The 22,404-nt window shown below is 37.7% G+C and overlaps 1 protein-coding gene across 2 annotated transcripts in view; it reads left to right on the top strand.

Annotated features, from left to right (window-relative positions):
* The window catches only part of LOC127427574 (ephrin type-B receptor 2), a 217,435-nt gene that overhangs the window by 91,154 nt on the left and 103,877 nt on the right, over nt 1-22,404 (top strand). The gene's annotated exons all lie outside the window — the stretch shown is intronic.

Raw genomic sequence — 22,404 nt, 5'->3', positions numbered from 1 at the left:
TTTTGCTGCGATATCCCAGGCAACTCAAACACCTTCATGTGGCTGTTTTTACAATATCCCTGTGCAGCGTTGATGTAGGATGGCTCTTTGTCAGTGTGTGAGTGTATCGATCGTTTCTTAGCTGAGTCCCAGTGCTCCTCTCCTTCAGCCTGCCTCACCTGTAATTCAACTCATTCTGCAGCGGGAGCTCTCATTTCGCCCGACGGCGAGTCCTGTTCCCACGGCAACGCCAGCATGCAGACAGGCTCCACACTGACACAGACGACACAATAAAACGCCCACCTGCGTTCACACACCCCCCTTCTTTTTCACACACGCACCCTCTCATACATACAGACACACACTCACACATTCACTCAATCTCTTCCTAAGCCTGGCTGTAATTACCACACCAGTTCCCCGTCTCGGCCAGGATAAGCTGTGATAATAGCCGCTCATTACAGGCACTAGCAGGGCGGCGCTCTGCCGATATGCATTCAATGACAGTTCACGAGAATGGTCACAATCTTCTGTCAGGAGCACCTGCTTGTAAAAAAAAAATCGTAGACCAGTGTACTTCAAATTGAAGAGCCTACATAATTATACACATTTGGTTGTTTTTGACCCTTGTGTAATTTACTATGGCTTTTGATATCCCAAGGGTCTGCTTGGACTGAGGTATCTTTGTAAACTGCTGGATTTAAAAACAATTACGTTGTGAGCGACTAATGGAGAAGCTCATAACCAAATCAAACAAGTCATTCACATTACCACTGTTAGTGTTTTCCTGACAAAGACTGTTACTCCTAACTGAGGAAATAATGATCCTCCTTATCTCTGAGCATGTAGCTCATATTCATAAAGCACTATGGGATATTAATGCATTGAGCAATATTTCATAATATTGCACAACAGTAGAACCTGATTGCAAATGGGTGATTGAGTGCTAATCATGCCTTTATTACCATTTATAGTCCCATGAACTAAATAATGTCAATGCAGTCATAGAGACAGTAGTAGCATTTTAAAGTAGCCTATTCAGAGTATTTTTATGAAACATAAACAGAATTTGAAATTCTGTTACACACGATTACTAAAAGCAGAAGATCTCGATTAAAACAAGCCCCAAAACACTGTGATACGATGCATAGATCCTGAGGTAAACTTCATGGAGCACCTCTGACATGCTGAGCGACTGTAGGGCAGGGAAGTTGGCGATTACTGGGTCCTGGTGCCTGCCGCATGCAACCTCTGACAGTGCATTTTATTTTGTTCATTTTCTTTCTCTTAACAATGGCATTTTTTACCAGGTGTGACTTATATTTATGTGTCTGGTACCTGCTGACTTCCACCCCTGTTTGCAAGAAAAATACTTTAGGCAAATACATGTATGCAGATGCAAGCACTTGGCCAACTAATGCAATGCCAAAGTGCAATCCGAATGACCATTCATAACATTGTTCTTGCATAACAAACCTCGGTACTCAAGGGAGCGATAGAGTTACCTTCAAAAGTCTGTGCCGTTACACTGGATTTGTCATTATTCAGGTAAGTTGCTATAAATATGTTGACTTTACCTTAACTTGCTCAACACAATTCTCAACAAATTGTTGCACCGCCAAGATAGCAGTTGACTTGAAAGAGAAAACTCAACATAAAAGCGAAAAGTTCACAATAATGTCCACTATAGCACTCCTTGCAGCAGCATTGAGAATGCAGTGCGTACTTGCATTGTGTGTGAATTGCAGACACATGTTTGAATGCAACTAGGCACAAAATCAAGCTTGCTTAGCTGAGAAAATCTCAGCCTAAATCTGAGATGCAGTACACATGCAACTCCAGATGTGCAACTATTAGGCCTGGACTGCTTTTATGAAAGGCACTCATCATCTTCTGCAATTTCTCTACCGCCGCCTGATGTCAAAGGACATATGTTGTCATCACTCCATAGATGGTCCTGTCGTAGCCAATCTTAGAATCACTCTGGGTAGGAGGAATGCTCTAAGAAGAGGATGCTCTGAATGAGAATGCCATGGTGGCATGGCAGTTAAATGCGCTGTTATTTATGAGGACATTCAAAAGTTATGAGACCCAAGGCAAAAAAATAGTACAAAGAAAACAATATAAAATCATTTAAGGTGAAAAAAGATTATTGACGGCGGCTGCCTCCATTATACTTAAGTGGTTTTGATTGAGGTCTGCTTTTAATTCATCCAGTCATTTATCTCTCTGGCAGAGGAAAGCTGATACCACTGCGTGAGACAATGTCAGGACTGTGGTCAGTGATCGGGGAATGGGTTGATGCAAGAAAGAGGGGCTTTTTAACTGCTGAGAGTTGGGCATAATGAATTGATTTCTGAAAGATGTTTGCACTGGGGCGCTGTGGTATCCCCTTACACTGTGGGTTGTAGGAGGTCATAAAGAAATCATAAGATCTGCAGAAGATCTGTCTCACAGCTCCTTTTGCAACCCTGCAAACACTTTATTGCAACACCTCGCTATGACAGAGCATGTAATTACGCATGTTTCAATTAATGGCTTCAACAGCTAATTATTCTTTGACATGACGTCTGTCAAAATATTGACAACACACCAATTTATTTATGCTTGTGATGGCTTTGGCTTCTTATCAGCGAATTGAAATAATTTTACTAACAATATTACATTTGCTTCCAGGGAGGTGCTGGAAATAAATGAAGCAAGCCAGGTTCCATGAGCAGAAATGCAGTTTATAAAGACAGATCTGATTTCGTTTAGAGCTGCATGAGAGACACACAGGGTCTTGTTCACAGATTGGGTCTGTTCCAAAACCATGTGTGCTGCCTCACTCCCTACATAGGGAGCATTCTAACTGAAACAGAGCCTCATATGTGGCCAATTTGACACGCAATACAAAGGTCAGCTCAACTTTTTGGGTAAAATAGCCAGTTTTCTATCACTTTAAACAATTTTTATGTTTTTTTTTCAGTATTGAATGGATTATAAGTACATTTATAACCAATATATATTCAACCTATAATAATGAATAGACGATACACTGGAACAACAAGACGCAATGCAGCAGCCAAAGACGTTTGTCAGACATGTTATTATATACAATTATGTACATGTCATTGCCCACAATATATATTCAACAATATATATTCCTCCGTTGAAGGAAACATGTTGTGCTACCTTAGAATTTAGCAAAAACAAGATATCTTTTGAAGTAGAATAATTAAGGCAGCTACCTTTTGAAACAGGCTTTGCGTCGGGAGTGATGCCTTCAAATACAACCTCCGGAGGCAGCTCACTAGGTTTTGAAACAGACCCAATGTGTACATTTGAAATGGATGCAGCCTCCTCATAATAAGAGACAAGTTCAAGGTTAAGGGCTCTAGCTCCTCAAACAATATTCATATTTTTTTTCCTAATTGTAATCTGATCACCTACTTCTGAAGAACACTGGTTTTGGTACAAATGTTGGGACTTCATTGCTTACTGTAGAGAGCAGAGAACATTTTGAATGTACTACGATGCACGGCCAATATGTATAAACATCTATCAAATGATAGATAAACACAATCAAATGCAGCAGCACGGGGGACTCTCCAATCATGCAGTTTGACATGTTGGCGAAGGTACTTTAAGCTGCATAGCATTGTCGATGAAAGACGAAGTTCTTGCTTTGGAAAAGCTGATAGAGTGCAGACCCTCCACCTGTTAAGAAGTTCTCATGAATGCGAGTCGGTGAGGAATAGCCAGGCCTTCCCCGTCACATTACTGATGAAAGAAAGCAAGCAGGTTTTACAGTGGTAAACATTACTCATACAGGAGTGTGGTGGTCACACAATCAAGATCCACAACAATTTATTTATGACCCAGCAATGATAAAGCATAGCATCCCTCAAAGTGAAATATGTTTCTTTCAATATAAGCATTACATTTATGGCATCCAAATTTGAGACATATTATACACAGGAAATCCCTCAAAGCTATTGATGGTAAAATGCTAGAGTAGATGGCTTTGTGGCAGGACAAAACATAAATAACAACGCTATGAATAATTCACAACCTAACTCTTCCTTCCCACCACAACTTTGGACTTGAATTACAAGGAAACAACTGAGTGTTGGCACATTCATTGCCAGAAGATTAAGGCACTTGGCTTTGCAGTAATCTTACAGTAAGTCCGGATAAAAACCTGAACACAACCATGACTACATGAAATAGGAGGTCGAAGGCAGGAGTAAAGGACAGTGGAAGATGCTGACAGTAAATAAGAACAGTAGTATCCCTCTGAATTCATGATCATGGCTATCTTCCATATGGACGAGGCTTTAGAAAAGAAATCATCATGATGCCAAGGCACCACTGTGGCTCCTTTTATTTCCCATGGTGCATCTGCTTTTAATGATAGCTCTGATTGGCTAACAGTAGGCGTGGGACACTGCCGTGATTTTGGCCAAGCTGAAATCCCAGGAGCTCAGTGCAAAATATGAAGGTAAATAAACATTTGTCCCATTATCTTCTTTAGGCATTTTCCCCAATCGATCAAACCATCTCTATAGAAATGAATGTTTGGTTTTATAACAACACATCTGTCATGTTGTAGAACAAAAATGAAAGCATTTAAAAAAAAAAAAAAAAAAGTAAACATTGAAGTATTAACACAAAATAACTTTTTCCAGTTGATGTTTCTATTCAGTATGGCTCAAGCCATGTCCACAAGAATCCATTTTCTTATTGCATTGATTTTGCAATATTTACACACTTTTTATCCACACCAGAACAGCTTTTTTCTCCATCGACAATGTAGACTTTCGAAAACCTGATATAAACTTAAACATAATCAGTTTCAAACTTAAACGAATTAGTGTAGACATGGCATCAGATATCTCAGGTGTTAAATTGGTAACAAGACTGAATATTCACATTTTTAATAACCTGATTGTGAACTTTTCTTGCTCTTTCTGAAACTGCATATCACCTTGAAGCTTGCCTATATCAAAAGTTTGAATTATGTGTGCTTAAATAATAAGGCTAATAAGGCTTAAATAATAGATGGCTTTCACAAATTGAAAGTACTGTAGGTCTGGGCAATATGGCTAAATAATTATATATTGTTTAATATTTTCACTACCGTTCAAAAGTTTAGGGTCACTTACTCATTCTTTATTTTATTTTTTTATTATTATTTTTTTCTTCACATTTTAGAATAATAGTAAAGTCATCAAAAGTTATGGAATAACATAAATGGAACTATGGGAATTATGTTGTGACTAAAAAAATCCAAAATAAATCAAAACTGTGTTATATTTTAGCATCTTCAAAGTAGTCACCCTTTGCCTAGAATTTGCAGACATGTACTCTTGACATTTTCTCAAACAACTTCTTGAGGTATCACCCTGGGATGCTTTTTAAACAGTATTGAAGGAGTTCCCATCTATGTTGGGCACTTATTGGCTGCTTTTCTTTATTATTTGGTCCAAGTCATCAATTAAAAAAACTTTTATTTTTTTTATTTTTTATAAAATGTTAGTTTTGTAATTAAATGAATTAATATGTTGGCAAAATTATATTTTTGTCTACAAAACGAATTTCAAACATTTAAGCATACACCTTCAGATCAAAAGATTTTCAAGATCATGAGAAACAGTTCAGGCAAGTGACCCCAAACTTTTGAACGGTAGTGTTTATCCTGATATTTTCATATTTACTTAAGAAAAAAATAATTTCGACCAAACAACTATTGAATCAAGTAGATTCAGATATTTCAAGCAAGATGAAAACAGTTAGTTCAAGGTATTTTCCCCAGATATTTCTAATATTTTTACTAAAGAATTCTAAATCAAGTATGCAAGTAATCGTTCAAACAGAGTTTTGAACCGGTTCAAGGAAACTAACTTTTTGAAAAAAGCTTTTTGGCATGGTTAATAATGAAATTTAAATCAGAGAGATCTGATAAAATATCTTTTAATGCTCTCATGCCTATATGGGAAACTTAAATGCCAATAAAAAAAATTTAAATTGACAACAAAATAATATTTAATATATTATAATATTTAATATATTATAATAGTATTTTTGGATATGAATAAAAATGCTTTTTGTCAAAAGACAGTATTCAAGCGCAAGCATTGGATTCTAACAGTATTTCACTGAAGTGGGCTCTTACCGCACTTCCCCTTCAGCAATTTTCTGCATTATCTCATGCTGACAGATACATACACACATTTCAAATAAGCATGCCCACAATGTAATACAAACCTCTCCACTTTCTTTTCAGCCTTGTCCCTCACCTAGTGAACACTTAAAATTTGGCCTCCCAGCAGCCATTTTCAGACAGCTTATATCCACACATGTAACTGCTGTTGCAAACCTTGCAGTCTGGCCTCTAATTGGGAAAGTAAAGAAAATTAAGCAGTGAAATTAAACCCTGTCATGCTGAATTGTTCACTCTAGAGCTTGCTCTGCGACTGGGAGCATAACAAAGAGCTCAAAGACACACAGTAAAACCAACAAGTTGAGTCCACACGACTCGTTGCTTGCGGCTCCATGGCCAGAAAGTAAAGATTCCTCTGCGCTAGCCAATGATTAGGATCACACGTATCATAGGAGCTGTCTACCCACTACTGAGACTCAGGGGAGTAGTGATACACTTTTATTTCTTGTTGCCTAGCTGTAATGGAGATTTCAGCTTGTCCAGGTGTTTTTTTTATCATCCTTTCTGAAGCAGAATAGCTGTAACATTTCTGAAGCTAAAGATATCCACCACTCGCTCACCCACACTTGCTCCATTGAAGAGTGCTTGTCGTTTTTCTCTCTGCACATTCATCACTCCCTTGAAAGTGATAACGCCAGACTGAAACGACTGGGAACGGCCAAGAGCTCAGGGAGCATGATGTGTTAACTTGTTCCACATGCATCTCCGAGCAGCCAGTCATTAGCTCACATCTCCACTGGGATTTGTCTTGTTGGCGGCCCATCTTCAGAGGCAGTAATCGCTGTTCTGTGGGTCTCTGATCATTGCCCTATGAGAGAGATTTCTCACGCCTGTCTTTCTTTTGGGACACCTTGCCGGTCACAGGTCTCAGACGTTTGTCTGAGCTCAAGGCAGACAAAAATCTAATGGAGAATAGGTGTTTACTGATGGAACGGTTTTCTCCCAGCATAGCTACACAGAGGGAAAAAAAAGTTTCTCAGAGGTTGCTCTTAAACCCAGTGGAGTTCACAGTTATGTTTCACTGAAATATCAACTTTGTCTGAGCTGTTTCTCAAAAAATCATTCAGAGAGATAAAAATAGAAACCAATAAAGCACTTTTTGACAGAGGAGTCTAACAAAACTTGTCATGAAAATGTCCTGGTCCTGTTGACCTGTTCTCAAAATCAAAAGAAACATAAAATATTTTGCATAAAGAAAATTAAGCCTTTTTTAGGGCCATTTACCCCCAATTCTCATTACCGCAATGTGAAAATGTATAGGCTAATATTATTTAAATTGCTAAGTATTTATTCATCATAGTATTATTCCCTTGGTACTGCCTTTTATGTTTGATGATTTTAATGTTAAAGAATCATTGTACAACAGCATCTCTTTTATTGTAATACAGTACAAAATTACTGTGTTACAGTAATGAGAATTGGGGGTAAAATGTGCATAAAGGAATATTCCAAGTACAATACAAGTTAAGCTTAATCAACAACATTTGTAGAATAATGTTGAATTCTACAAAAACAATTTAGGCTCGTCCCTCCAAAAAAGCAAAAATTGAGGTTACAGTGAAGCACTTACAATGAAAGTAAATGGGGTCATTTTGGAGGGAAAAATGTGCAAACATAATTTTATTTTTGTAAAAACACTTGCATTAATTATTCTGTTAAAACAGTATTATTTGAGCTGTAAAGTTGTTTAAATCTTCTCTTTTTACAGGCATTTTAGGCTATGCATTAGGCTATGTCATCATGTCAACAACATTTTTAAATTAGATATAACTTTACAGAGAAAAGATTAGTAAGCATAAGTAATTTTATCAAACTAAAATCAAGTTAACTTCATATTGTTTATGTCTTGTGGCTAAACTGAGTATTTAACATTTACGGATTAGCCCCATTCATGTCCATTATAAGTGCTTCACTGTAACCCAGATTGTTGCTTTTTCTAAAGAAAAGGAGTGTCAAATACATTTTAGTGGTAACCAGCATTGTCACAAATTGCCATTGATCTTGGTACTTTGGCAAATCTGAGCACAGTTTGAGACATTGTTGAGATCTCTTCTTAAACTCTCGAGGAGACACATGATATTGTTGGGTCTTTTTCAGGAGAAACATCAAAGAAGCAGGAGACTTGTGCAAAAGTCTAATTTCGCTTCCCATTTAAACTCACTTTTGTTGAGGAGAAACTATTAAGACATTAATGAGATCTCATTTGTGTTTTTATTTCCTATGGGTAGGCCAAGGGGGAGATGAGGTTCTGATCCCCTTCTGAAGCTAAAATGTGAAACATTTTTTTCCAGTCATACATGCGACCTCTTACAAGCATGCCAGAGTTCTCTTTCATCTCTTCAAATTCATACTCTGACAGATGTGCCACTGGAAGGCCTGCACAGGATACAGTATCAGTTCTCCATGGGTCAGAGAAAAGAAACAAGGCATTTGTCTTCTGAAAAGTCTGCTAACCGCTGGCAAATATGGAACAAGGGACTAGAGAAAAGAGGGCATGTTTTGTCACAAATACCATTCGATTCTGGTGAAGAAATCAGGCTCAAATAGCAGTACAGCTGTTGTGCCGTTACTACTGTGACTGGTGATGGATGAATTCAACTGACATGCAAGCCAAAATAAATTGCAATTCCTTAACCTTGAGTGACATTTGAGGTTAGTGAAAGGCTAGGAATTTGTTACACTTCAAGCATTTTCAGAAGATTTTGATAGATGGATCTCATTCCAGTCTGAGGCCAGGGCTGCTATCTGTGTCATGCTGCAATTGTCTTCGCTGGAGGATTCCAGTTGTTCGCACTCTGTTGACCCCCAGCCATACACAGAAGGCTGTAGGCTACAAAGTGTTTCGTTTCCTCCTCTGTCATATGACCTCACAAAGATCACTTATGAGATCTCATTACACTGTATGTTAAGGTCTTCAGTAATTCAGTGAAATGCACTCCACATGTGAGTCAAGTGAACATTTATTAGAGGTTGGATTCAGTCTCATTGAAGAGTAGATTAAATTGATTTAGCAATTGTCGATCAATTGTAGCTACATTGTCCTATATATCAGAAGAGAGAGAAAATATTGTTGGCTGAATCTCATGAAATACTGTCAAGAAATGTCATATTACACCCCAAAATGAAAAGAAAAAAATAATCATTGGAAATTAGAGTTTACGTGATGAAAGCAAACCCTGTTTTTAGGATCATTAAAATGTTTTGCATTGTGAAATTATTTTCATGACAATTAAGCACCATTAATGGACAGACAGACGGATAGATAGATAGATAGATAGATAGATAGACTATACATATATATAAGGCGATATTTGGAGATACATACCGTTGTGCCAAAAGACATATGTGCTCCTTCCCTTCATGGTAACCCAGAGTAGTAATGGATTCTAAAATAAGAAACCATTGCTGACAAAAGTTGCCCTTCCATGATGTCTCCAGCCCCCTCTCCCGCCTTTATGGTGATTAAAGATTAAACAAGAAAGTGGGTGAAGGGCAGAAGATAAGAGCATGTGTTCACCCCTTGACTGGATCATCCGTAATGGACGCCTCACAGTTGGGGTGACGTACTGCATTAATATCAGCAGTCAGCTCTTCAGACAATGTACCTCTGTCCTCTCGGGGAGTGCTTTCCAAAAAGCGAGCTCCCTCAGCGTACAGTATTTTGTTGCTTAAAGTGTGTTGTAAAAGCTTTGGGAGTAAGGGACCAAAGAGGAAAAAAAGCCCAACACATGGTAGAAATTCAGACAATTAAGACCTGATGCTATAAACAGTGCAAGTTGAACAGAGCCCAACTTGCTGCCAAGCCACATAAACTGTAATAGAGATACAAATGTTTGCCTTTGGATTCATTGATAGGACTGTTGCTGTGTTTATGTTTGTTAACATACAGTCACCACCCAGCCATCACGTCTATAGAGCTTTGTTTGAGCACACTGCATGATTTATACTTACAATCTAAACTTGCTCAGACAGTGTAGGTTTTGGGATTTGCTTGTGCACAACTCAAGGGTTGTCTATGTCTAACTTTTCAGTTTGAAATAAAGCTGATTCCTATAAAACCCTTTAGTGGGATGATATCACTGGGAAACACACCTCGAGGGATTACTGTCAGATCATTCCATGATCAATAGCCTACATTAAAGTTCCATCATTGCACTTCACTCTTTTCTGAAATGCACCACAGGTAGAAAGTTGTGCATGCTTACAGTTTTAGGACTTAAAGCTTTGCAGTTAAGAATGAGTAACGTGAACAGCCTTGAGGTGAGAAAATTATGTTTTATAGCCTAAATTATTATTTTTCACATCACACCAGAAATGTGTAAAAAACGGACTGTTTTCGAACTGTAAAGTGACCCAATAAACAAAGACAAGAAAGGAATGAGGGATGAGTTGCACTTTAAGGAGTTCACTTAAAAACATTCAACATACGCCATAGCTCACAAATCTCTTTTGTGCTTGTGTATATTTTAACTTGGAGCATCAAGACACTTCATGCTGGGTTTCACTTTCTAAACGCTATATTAACATTCTGCTTCTGGAAGTATAAGTTCTATTTATTTTTTCCATATAATTCATTTTTAACAATAACTACCGTGAGCTCCATGAGATTATCAATGGTATATACTGTACTTCTTTTCAAGCCAACAGTCTGCATTATTTCAACTTAATAAAAAATAAAAAGAAATCATGTTGAATAGCAAAATTTGTGGAAAATAACTACACTACCCATGATCTTGTAGAGAAAGATCCACTAATCAAGAGACCAACTTCCATGATGCGCTGTGAATGTCACAGTCGAGTTGGTGTCCTTATACTTTCAAACTATTTATATATTTGTATACTATATATCTGAATATTTTGCAAGATTGTATTGTTTCTATACTTATAATAAACCGTTTTAAATAAATTGTTTTATGTTTTCCCATCGTTTTTAATTTGACTACGTCATTCGCAACGCTACATGGGATTATAGTTCTTTCCTTAATGAAAGGCGTTAAGTAAACAGTCTTGTACCTTTGTCTGTTTGTCTGGTTCTTAAATGCTTTTTTGCTTCAAATCAAAGTTTGTAATGTTGTGATTCGCCTCGGAACTGGTTGGTTTGTTTCATGGATTAGAACTCTTTTATGAAGGATTTTATACAATCCCTATGGAAAAAACACAAATGGGTAAATTACTTTCAATACCAAGACAGCAGAAAAAGGCAGGCACTGTTGCACTTTCACTTGGTTCTTGCTAGTGTCATAACCAATCACGATGCAACGAGTTTGAATATATGAACGCTAATCAGATTTGTGAGCTACCAAAACACAAAGCTATATTATGGCTTTAAAAGACTTGGAAGGACTAATTTTTTTGCTTTTTTGTTCTTTTTAGAGTGGTCACTGAATGTTTTCATTAGATGGTAAAGAGCAGCACGATCAGTCTTCAAAATATTTTATTTAGTATTCCATGGAAGAAATAAAGTTGTTCAGATTTTAGATAATTTTCTTCTTCTTCTTTTTTTTATTTTTTATTATTCTTTTATATGTATTCTCATTAGATGCACTTAATGTATCTAATTTCATGGTCTTTTACACCATGCCTTGATGAAGTTGTAAAGGAAGAAAACAGGCTTGTAAATTCTTTTGTTTACGCAAGCATAAGGATGTAAAACCTTTGTTGCCCCAAGCTCTGGAAAGCAAAGAAATTACACAATTTAATGAGCTATTCTTAGGCTCGGCACACCTCTAGAGCCTCACGCTGCAAGATGGATAACTTTTTCACACCACCTCCGTGTGCTATACTTTTGTTTAGGGAAAGGGGTTCATCTAGATTCTAGAGGATACCATGACATTCTCACCTGTTGTTTGCCTGGAGATTGATAAATCTAAATATAAAGTGAGTCTCCTTTGGACTCCAATATAGATGGGCTAAAGTAAATATACAGCAACTAATTCAAACTTCAGTTTGAACAATTTTTTGGCGCCAACCCTTGCCAAGTTCAACATTCTGCAAACACTAAATCCATCCCTTCCTGAGAAATTATTTGTTTCTCACTTGTCTGTGGTTTTATCTGGCACACGCAAACAATGTCCACTAGAGGAGAACTTGTTTTAATCCTGTGTTATATGTTCAATATATATATATATATATATATATATATATATATATATATATATATACTCAGCAAAAAAGAAACGTCCCTTTTTTAGGACACTGTATTTTAAAGATAATGTTGTAAAAATCCAAATAACTTTACAGATCTTTATTGTAAAGGTTTAAACAATGTTTTCCATGCTTGTTCAATTAACCATAAACAGTTAATGAACATGCACCAGTGGAATGGTCGTTAAGACAATAACAGCTTACAGATGGTAGGCAATTAAGGTCACAGTTATAAAAAACTTTGGACACTAAAGAGACCTTTCTACTGACTCTGAAAAACACCAAAAGAAAGATGCCCAGGGTCCCTGCCCATCTGTGTGAAGTGCCTTAGGCATCCTGCATGGAGGCATGAGGACTGCAGATGTGGCCAGGGCAATAAATTGCAATGTCTGTACTGTGAGACGCCTAAGACAGTGTTACAGGGAGACAGGAAGGACAGCTGATCATCCTCACAGTGGCAGACCATGTGTAACAACACCTGCACAGAATCGGTACATCCGAATATCACACCTACAGGACAGGTACAGAATGGCAACAACAACTTCGGAATGCACAATCCCTCCATCAGTGCTCAGACTGTCCGCAATAGGCTGAGAGAGCCTGAGGGCTTGTAGGCCTGTTGTAAGGCAGATCCTTACCAGACATCACCAGCAACAACGTCGCCTATGGGCACAAACCCACCTTCGCTGGACCAGACAGGACTGGCAAAAAGTGCTCTTCACTGACGAGTCGTGGTTTTGTCTCACCAGGGGTGATGGTCGGACTCGCGTTTATCGTTGAAGGAATGAGCGTTACACCGAGGCCTGTACTCTGGAGCGGGATCGATTTGGAGGGTCCGTCATGGTCTGGGGCAGTGTGTCACAGCATCATCAGACTGAGCTTGTTGTCATTGCAGGCAATCTCAACACTGTGCGTTACAGGGAAGACATCCTCCTCCCTCATGTGGTACCCTTCCTGCAGGCTTATCCTGACATGACCCTCCAGCATGACAATGCCACCAGCCATACTGCTCGTTCTGTGCATGATTTCCTGCAAGACAGGAATGTCAGTGTTCTGCCATGGCCAGCGAAGAGCCCGGATCTCAATCCCATTGAGCACGTCTGGGACCTATTGGATCGGAGGGTGAGGACTAGGGCCATTCCCCCCCGAAATGTCTGGGAACTTGCAAGTGCCTTGGTGGAAGTGCGGAGTAACATCTCACAGCAAGAACTGGCAAATCTGGTGTAGTCCATGAGGAGGAGATGCACTGCAGTACTTAATGCAGCTGGTGGCCACACCAGATACTGAATGTTACTTTTGATATTGACCCCCCCCTTTGTTCAGGGACACATTATTCCATTTCTGTTAGTCACATGTCTGTGAAACTTGTTCAGTTTATGTCTTAGTTGTTGAATCTTTTTATGTTCATACAAATATGTACATGTTAAGTTTGCTGAAATAAAAGCAGTTGAAAGTGAGAGGACATTTCTTTTTTTGCTGAGTTTATATATATATATATATATATATATATATATATATATATATATATATATACACAGTACTGTGCAAAAGTCTTAGGCACATAAGATGTTTCCCAAAAACATTTTTCTTAAGATGTTTATTTATATCTGCTACTTTAGTGTGTCAATAGGAAATATACATGTTATCCTGCCAAACATTCCTTTTGCGAATAGAATAGAAGAACAGGGAGCCCTGCAACAGATGGCATGGCCCTCACAGAGCCCCCCACTGAACATCGGGTCAGTCTGGGATTACATGAAGAGACAGAAGTAATTGAGACAGCCTAAATAAATAAAAGAACTGTGGTGAATTCTCCAAGAACCTTGGAACATCATATCTGCCAGCAACCAAGAAAAACTGTGTCCAGGTGTAAGTAGGAGAATTGGTGCTGTTTTGAAGGCAAAAGTGTTCACACCAAATATTGATTTAGCTCTTTTTCTGTTTACTGGACTTTGTATGACGTTAATTGATTAATGGAAACTATTTATGTCATTATGTTTTTAAGAAATCCTCACTTTGAAAGTTTTTCACAAGTGCCTAAAACTTTTGCACAGTACTGTATATAGTTTATTTTTTGAAGGCTTGAAAAGGCCTTTATACATGGTGTCATTTAAAACAATGTTTCATTTGTATATTTTGAGGCTAATTTGCTTATACAGCATGAGATTCTAATAGGCTAATGTTTGCTGCGAAAAATAATAGGCACTAATGAATACGTTTGTGTATGGTTAAAATGAATTACAGATATGTGTGGTCCACACAGCATGCCACTGGAGTGCATTCTTCTGCAGAACTGCACATAATGAATAGCCTTGTGTTCCTTGTAAACTAGCAATAAATGCCAGGTAATCCCTCTCTCTGTTTCCTTCCAAAGTAATGCTAAACAAACACACTGTATAAATAAATGCAATGCGTCATTATTTTTTTCTTCTTCTTTTTGTTTGGATTTTCAATCTCAGCTAAAAAATTTGGGCACATACCGAACAGAACTGTCTTTGAAAAACATTGCAGTTTCTTGGCCTGCTAGCAGACTGACGGACACCATGGCGAAAACAGATGACTGAATGATTTGCTGGCATTTCTTCAGCTTTAAGATCTTTAATATTTAGACCAGACTGAACTAATTTGGTGCGAGCACCATTTGAATATACAATATCTCTCGCTGCATGTGGAACAGCGGTGGATGGTTAACTCTATTTTCATGAAAAGGAACATTCCAAGACTAATATGATAATACCCAGTTTCTAATGATGGAATAGAATGTGGGGTGGTAAGTGAGGCCTGGACGATCTCCAATTATGAATCGTCGTGGCCTTGTGGATTGTGATGTGCTTGGAGAACTGCAGTATATGGGACATGATTTCTATAAGGAGGCCACATGATGGTGGTACCAGCTTGAAAACGAGATGCGTCCAATGCGGAAGACCGTAATTACGTTTATGCAATATGATACATATTTTTTTCCTTTCAAGGAAAAGTACATTTATATTTACTGAAATAAGTGAGGATTGTGGTAAGCAGCTTAAACCAACTGATGTTTGTTCACCAATATAGAGCAGGGTGGTTAGTGTACTACTGTATGTTAAAGCATGAACTGACTGGTTCAGTCCAGTGTTGTCAACTCAAGGCTACTGGCACTGTAGTGATATTTGGGGAGGCTTGGGCAGGGTGAAGAGGCGCCTGTACATGCTAGTTGTCGAGGCAGCTCACTTTTCTCAAGCTAGTGCCAGAAGACTGTGTGGTGGCACCACAGTGGCTCACCAAGCCTGCTTCTCACCAAGCTGGCAGCCTGCTTCAGACGAGTAGCCCCACTTTTGAACAGGAGGACCGGCAGGAATGGATTAGAGCCTGTTATTAATGACTCTCTTTTGTCCCTCTGGCATTTTGCAAGCTAAGTATGAAAATAAGGCTGCCATAAAGGCTTTTTGGTGAAAAAGGCAAACCCCTTTAGCTTGGTCGAGAGGAACCAACAATGACAAATATGCCTTTGAGACCACATTGCTTTTTTCACAACGCTCTGAAGCAGTCGTGTTGGCCTTGCTTGCACGCTAACACTCGTTCCCAGATTGATACTGAGATAATTACAATTTAAAGTTGTAGTGTGTAATTTTGGTGCCACTAATGGCATTAAACAGGATTGCAACATTGACTATTTTTAAACAGGTTTCCCAATCACTCCACCAATCAGACATTGGTCAGAGAAACAGATAGTGCCGCACCAAACTCATGCATTGGTTCAACATTGAAAACAACACTGAAGTCAATATTTCACAGCGTGATCTCATGCAAATTACTGTTGCTGACATTTTTGCAAAATAAGATTACGTGGTTGATTACACGTTTCGTGGCAGTTCTAAGGTGAAATGTTCACTGTGTGGCGCTACAAGCAAGTTAAATGTTCTTCTAAACAGGTTTTTAAGGTTAATGCTTCATCGTATTTTAAATCAACAAAACGGCCTCCCTACCCTAAACCTTAAACCTAAACCTAACCAATAGTGTCATAAAAGCAAATGTGACATGAAAAACGCAATTGATGAAGCAAGCATGTCATTTTGTGGTGCTTCTATGACACTTTCAGCTCACGTGTCGACTCGCATGTTCTTCAGGAGTCCTACACCGGTCCTTTACATCATAAATGTAGTTAGTTGAGCTACCACCCAACTTGATCGCACTTAAATAAGCAGCGTCATACATATGTGTTTCTACAACAGCCAGTTACGTTACAAGCTGCCAGATTCAGATCGGCTTTGTGCCGACACAGGCTACGCTGGTCAAGCGTCTGTAATATATACTCGCTCAAACAGTTACTCATACAGTCTTTTGAACCACAGAAAAAGTTCATTTAATATACATACAACCAACTCGTCACCAAAGTACCACAATAAAAAGTTTACAGCTCTTATATGCACAGTCAATGCATCAAATGCAATCTTCCTCCGATATGTGCTGCCATGTTTGTTTACATTAGTAGCTTTTGTCATTCGTCAAACAAACAGCTACTCAAAGAGTCTTTTCAAGCACATAATATGTTTATTTTTTGTAATCATATCTAAGCGCGATCTTCCCATGCACGCAGCCACATCTACTGATTAGGTGCAGATGCGGTTCATTCACACAAACAGCAACTCAAACAGTCTTTTCAGGCATATAATACATTTGTTTTCTGAAAGAGACAGCCAAACTATCACAAAAGCACCACAATAACAGTTTAAAACTCATATACTCACAGTGAACACATGCTGGCCGAGCGCGATTATCCATGCGCAACCAAGCCTGTTTACATTAGCGTTTGTCACACACACACACACACACACACACACACACACACATGTGCACACACACACACAATATCTGAGATGTCAAACATGTCATATAGGCAAACTGGACTGCTGATTTTATTTGTTAATTTGTTTTTTACAGCTATAAAAATGAAATAAAACAAAAAAGTACAGCAGACATAACCCATTTGTTCACATTTACTATATTATATATAATATTTATTTTTTTTATGACAAGAAATCAAAAATTAAAATAAAATAATACAAACAATACTCGTCTACTCTCTGCCCCCTCTACCAGCTGTGCAGTGTCACGTGCAAAAATAACTCACTCCAGGGGGCACAGGAAAAAGATTAAACTGGCTGGAGTGTTGTGGTCTTATTAACGGCCTTGAATAAGCTGCGGGAAGAAGTGTGCATAATGGTTATGGAATTTCTTCAGAAATGTTCCCCTCAGTCCACCGTTACTAACGATAGAAAACGTTAGATGTGATTAGTGAACGACAGGTATAATAAATCGAAACTGTGCTTAAAGTGGCACGGCTGATGGATGACGCTTTGAGTGGAATTTGGCACATTCAGAAGCAGCGGGGGAGAATTTTCGCTCTCACTGGAAAGAAGTCTTTACTTGAGGAGACATTTGGAAGTCATGTGCATCTAAAATAAGTGCCAACATACTCTGAAGCTCACAAGGCTCTGATAATGTCATCCCTCCCCATACAGCAATGGCAGCTCCTCCTCATGACCCTGTTACCATAAATAGAATGTCACATATTGATTTGGGGCAGAGTTATTTCATGACAGGTTTTCATACAGTGACCTATTTTGCCAACAGATCACTTCGGCTCAGTCACAAAGTCCGAGCAATGGGCCACGAGCATCTGAATGATTTGCTTAACAGTGGTGGACATATCTTCTCCATGTTGGAATGATGGTTGCTTATGCACAACTAATCCTGCTAATGAATACATCATGGTCCCATGAAAATGTTCCCAGGTCTCTCCCTCTCTGCCATGTTTTTGCTATGCTCCATAAGACTAGAATAATACTACAAGAATGTGTGCAGTAGATGCATGTGACAGTAAAGAATACCTTTCATCACATGCTCAGCAACAGTTGCAATGACATATCAGTTGTTTAATCATCGATTGTGGTCTGAAAACACATTTTTAAACAACTGCAAAAAATCTTGCATAGCATTGTGTACTTGACATTTTACGATATCTTTCAAGAAAGCCTCAAACTTCCATGCCAATATAATTGTTTTACTTTGGTTGCTGTAGTCAGAGAAATGAAAGAAGAGAGGCAAGTTATCGAGAGTGCATCAAAGCACTCGATACACACAAGCCAAGACACTTCAGATTGGTCGGTAAGCTGTGTAAACATGTTTTTTTGTTTTGTTGTTTGTTTGTTTCATAGACCTGTTGGCATAGCGAATGCCTTTGTAAGTGCATCCAGAGAAAAATGTCATAGCTTCATAGCTTTTGAGTTCATAATTGGTTTCTCACTGATATTTCATGAAAGTATCTTAATATATCAAAATATTTCTTCTGAAATTCCTTTGGAGAAATAGAAATAGGAACAAATGAGACCATTTTTGAAAGACAGTAAGAATTTAGAGCTATTTGAAGAATTTAATGACATGTTTGACAGGGTTCCCACAGGTCCTTTAAAAGTCTTAAAATGTCTTAAATTGAGTTTTCCAAATTTAAGGCCATTATAAATCTTAACCCTTTCATACGTGCCGTCACACATACGTGACAGTTAATAACTGGGCCCCGCAGAGTAGCATCACACATATGTGTTTCTGCAACAGCCAGTTACGTTACAAGCTGCAAGATTCAAATCGGCTTTCGCACCGACACTGGCTGTGCTGGTCAAGCATCTGTAATTTATATTTGCTCAAACAGTCACTCATACAGTCTTTTAAACCACAGAATAATTTTATTTTATATATAGACATCCAACTCGCACAGCCTGAGGTGAAATGAAACTTTGTATCTTTTTAAAATAATATTTGTATTATTAATTTTATATTTAAAATATGTAACATTAATATGACAGTAATTTATCTGTAAAAATATAAAGCCAAACATAAATCTGTAAAAATGATGATCAGTTTAATGGGGGGAAATATTAACCGACTAGTAATTCCAGTGTCGACTAGCAGCATCAGAACCGTTTAGTCGACTAGTCGACTCGTCTCGCACATCCCTAGTCTTTTTAGGGTTTTAGGGTTTGTTGACATTACATCGTCATGGCAACGAAGTTGTAAAATTGGCTAAAATTTGGCACAGAAACGGTAAGTGATTTTATCACACATAAATCATGTTAACACGCATATTGTTTATGTCATGTCTTGTGGCTATACTTTTGAAAAAGTGAGTATTTTAACGTTCAAAAATGTGCCCCCATTCACGTCCAATGTAATAGCTTCACTCTGACCTCGAGTTTTGCTTTTTTAAAGAAAATGTTTGTGGTCATCAATATAATGCCACAAATGCTGTCGATTGAGCTTAACTTTTATTCTGAAAAGTTTGAGAACACAAACATAGGAATCGAGATTTGGCCTACTGTGATAATTAAAAGGACAAAGATTGCGATTTAATTAATTAAATAAATAGTCAGCATGCGCTGCATGCTTTAAAGTGAATGAGCTTATTCTCCAAGCATGCGGGGAGCTCATGTTAATACAGTGTTTCCAGCGGTTTCAGAATGGTTCACAATCAGTGAGTGCTGGACATTTATGGCAAGTGATTGCTGATGATCTACTGTTGAGGAAGTACTGCTTATATTTTTTATATGAAAATGTTTACTTCATAGTGTTTAATTTGTAATACGCTGAAGATTATTGTAAGATGAAGTTTCCTTTATCTGTAGAAGAGTCCTTGTGTATTTCAGGCTTGTATATACAGTACTGTGCAAAAGTCTTAGGCACATAAGATGCTTCACAAAAACATTTGTCTTAAGATGTTTATTTATATCCGCTACTTTAGTGTGTCAATAGGAAATATACATTTTATTTTCCCAAACATTACTTTTGCAAATAGAATAGAATAGAATCGAAGAACAGGGAGCCCTGCAACAGATGGCATGGCCCTCACAGAGCCCCCCACTGAGCATGGTGTCAGTCTGAGATTACATGAAGAGACAGAAGCAATTGAGAGAGCCTAAACAGATAGAAGAACTGTGGTGAATTCTCCAAGAAGCTTGGAACATCCTATCTGCCAACAACCAAGAAAAACTGTGTCCAGGTGTAAGTAGGAGAATTGGTGCTGCTTTGAAGGCAAAAGTGTTCACACCAAATATTGATTTAGCTCTTTTTCTGTTTACTGGACTTTGTATGATGTTAATTGATTAATGAAAACTATTTATGTCATTATTTTTTTTTAAGAAATCCTCACTTTGAAAGTTTTTCACAAGTGCCTAAAACTTTGCACAGTACTGTACAGTAGTTTAAAGCACCGCTTTATGCACCAAATCTTATATTTTTTTATTTAATATTGGTATTTGGGTTGCACACTAAACTGTATGTGGGATTCAATTCAATTTGAACTCTATTATCCTCTATGTAGGGTCCGGCCCATCACAGTAGGGGAAGACAAATAATTTTTTTTTTACACATTCAATATGGTGATTTTTTTAAACCATTGGTGCATTAATCGGTTATCAGATTTCTACCAACACCTCATTATCGGTATCAGCAAAATCCATTATTTGTCGACTTCTAATTGGTATGTATTGATATATTGGTACATATTTTTATTTTATTTTTATATGATATTTATATCATAATCTATGCTACATGATTCATTTTGAGCTTGTGTATGTTCGTTTTGGGCATATGGTATTAATTTGATTTGTTCAGGTTTTAAAAAAGGCCTTAAACTAAGACTAAAGTAAGACAAGTTAAGCTCAATTAACAGCATTTGTAGCATAATGTTGATTACTATATATATATATATATATATATATATATATATATATATATATATATATATATATATATATATATCACACGTACATACTCTATATAATTTTAACTAATCCCTCCTTTTCTTTAAAAGAAGCAAAAATCTGGGTTACAGTGAGGCACTTACAATGGAAGTGAATAGGGACCATTTTTGGAGGGTTTTTGAAGGCAGAAATGTTAAGCTTAAATTTTATAAAATTATTTTTATAAAATTATAAAATATAAAATTGTATACATTTTTTTAATTTAATGAAATTTTATTGCATTATTTCTTCTGTTAATACTTATATGAGCTTTGAAGTTGTTTAAATCGTAGTTTTTTTTTTTACAGTCATTTTAAGTTAAGGGTTTATGGTGCCACATCATCATGGCAACAAAGTAGTAAAATTGGATATAACTTTAAACAAAAAGGTTAAGCAATTTATCAGACTAAAATCCTGTAAACGCATATTGTTTATGTTTTGTGGCTATACTTTTGAAACAGCAAGTATTTAAATGTTTATGGATTGGACCCCATTTATTTCCATTGTAAGTGTCTCTGTAACTGAGTTTTTGCTTTTATTAATCAAAATTAATTTCTGTGGTAATCAACATTATGCCACAATGTTGTAGAGTGAGCTTAACTTGTTTTGAACCCAGAATATTCCTTTAAAAGCCTTAAATTTCAGTTTAAAACTGTGCAGCAAACCCTGGTTTTAATTCATATTGAATTAACATTATTGAGATCTCATCCAAGACAACATTTGACATTTGAGAAGTATTCTTAAACCTTAAAACCCAAAGGTGCAGTGTTAGCTGCATGTGCATCACACCCAGACAATGACCTCTTCCTTGTTGCAGACATGTAGCTACAATCCATTCCTCATCTAGGATCCCACTTTAGCCTTTCAGCACAGGCCACAAACAAGCTATTGTGGGGTTCTGCTTGTCAGTTAACGCCCTGGTTCTGTTGATATGGAGTGTGTGCTGAAAGCAATGACTGCCCCATACAAAGCTGAAGTGCTGGTTAATTGAGCCTGTCTGGGCATGACCTGTAAGTTGTGCTGATAAGCAGGTATTTGACCCTTTGGGAGGCCCAGGTTACTTCAACCTCTCTGGAAATAGACTCAATTAGCATGTTCACCTAAAAACACCATGTGCCTCTAACGGTAGGCGCCCGCTTAATTGTTGTGGTTCAGCTTGGTGTCACTGAACCTTAAATAGCAGGTCCAGCCAAACACAGAATGTGGCTGTCGTCGCAGATTGTAAAGAATGATTGAGGCCTCTGTGTTTATACACTTCTCTAGCGTACATAAGACTCGAAGTAGAGCCAGAGCTGCGCTTGG

This window comes from Myxocyprinus asiaticus, chromosome 37 (assembly GCF_019703515.2).
Source record: "Myxocyprinus asiaticus isolate MX2 ecotype Aquarium Trade chromosome 37, UBuf_Myxa_2, whole genome shotgun sequence".
Classification (NCBI taxonomy): Eukaryota; Metazoa; Chordata; class Actinopteri; order Cypriniformes; family Catostomidae; genus Myxocyprinus; species Myxocyprinus asiaticus.
The sequence above is the reverse complement of the archived record's forward strand: the minus strand, read 5'-3'. Positions and strand labels throughout refer to the sequence as shown.